Genomic DNA, 1589 nt, shown 5'->3' on the forward strand with positions numbered 1-1589 from the left:
GACAACAAATGGCCTCTTACTCTTCACTGTGGTAGAGATAAAGGGACTAGATGTGAAGGGTGCTGACTACCACGCTGCACACCAGTAGGACCAACCAGCAGGGCCTGCTCTCTGAAGGTCCAGAGCATCGTCCTGCCTCTCCCCTACCTTCTGAGGGTTGTCAGCAGTCCTCAGTGTCCCCTGTATGCATCACTCTGGTCTCCGCTTCTGTCATTACGTGGCCTTCTCTGTGTGTGTTTCTGCCATCACATGGCCTTTGTACAAGGACACTGACCACTGGACACAGGGCCCACCCTAATGCAGTATGACCTCATCTTAACTTGATTACATCCACAAAAAGTCTATATCCAGCTCAGATCAGTCACAAGTACCTGGGGTTAGGACTTCAATATATCTTTTCTGGACACAATACAACCCATAACTTCATCTTAGCCCTACTTCAATTAATATTAATTTTCTCTTTCTCTGGCTGGCCTTTCATTATTTGACTCAACACTACTTTCATTCTATTCTATTCTAATTCTATTCTAATTCTACTTTCATTCACCCATATCTCTGCCCTTTCATTGCCCAGACTGTTGATCTTCTTACTCCAACTTAATTCAAACTTGATTACATATGGGTGCAACATTTAATTATTTCTTGGAGTTATTATGTTCAAATGTTTGCACTTTTTAAATTCATACCCACACAGCTTATGGGATCTTAGTTCCTTGATGAGGGATCAAACCTGGGCCTGAGGCAGTGAGCGTGCAAAGTCCTAACCCACGAACCAGCAGGGAATTCTTTCTTTTTTTCTTAATAAATTATTTTGTTTCTCCATTATGTTACATTTTAGGATAATTACATTGATTTAAATATACATAAGGTAAATTTTACTTGCTATACATTTCACTTGCTATACACTGGTTTTCAGGAAGGTAGAGTATTGAGAATAGGACCCCCTGGGTCTGACAGGATTAAGAACCAATTAGAAATCACAGGCGAAAACTGAGTGAGGAGAGGACTACATGAAAACCTGTCTGGAGGAAACGAACTCAGAGGAAAGGGCCTCAATGGGCCACTTACAAACTAAACAACTCGGAAAATGATTGGACCACTACAAATAAGGGAAAAAATGAACAAGAGTCCACTCTGTGAAGATACACAGTACTGCCATTACCATCACCAAGTATTAATCGGGCATGTGCAGAACACTGGGGATATAAAGGAATATGAGGAAGAGGTTGGTTCTCAGACTGCGGAGAGAAACCAGAGGTTCCCCAAAAGAGAAAACATCTGAAACTGGGCATCAAATGAGTGGAGGCACTTTTGGAAACCAAGGGCTTCACTCTGCCGATTATTCTTACAGCCTGAGATTTGGATGGGCCTTCCACATAAGGTGCGGAATGAGGTGACAGCGCGTGTGTGAGCTCCCGGATGAGGCGCACATGGTGTGTGATATTCGGTGACAAGGTGAAGGCAGAGGGATTGTGCCACCTGAAAGGCTCTCAGGTGACCAGTGTGCGTCAAGGGAAGCGCCACGGATGGGTGGGCGGGGGGAAGGAGGGCTACTACTGAGGTTCCCACAGCCTGGGCACCCTGCTCAC

General features: G+C 44.6%; 1 protein-coding gene across 11 annotated transcripts in view; it reads right to left on the reverse strand.

The window, feature by feature from the left end:
* PGBD1 (piggyBac transposable element derived 1) overlaps positions 1–1589 on the reverse strand; it is a 32594-nt gene that overhangs the window by 10201 nt on the left and 20804 nt on the right. The gene's annotated exons all lie outside the window — the stretch shown is intronic.

Source organism: Ovis aries, chromosome 20 (assembly GCF_016772045.2).
Source record: "Ovis aries strain OAR_USU_Benz2616 breed Rambouillet chromosome 20, ARS-UI_Ramb_v3.0, whole genome shotgun sequence".
NCBI classification, from domain to species: Eukaryota; Metazoa; Chordata; class Mammalia; order Artiodactyla; family Bovidae; genus Ovis; species Ovis aries.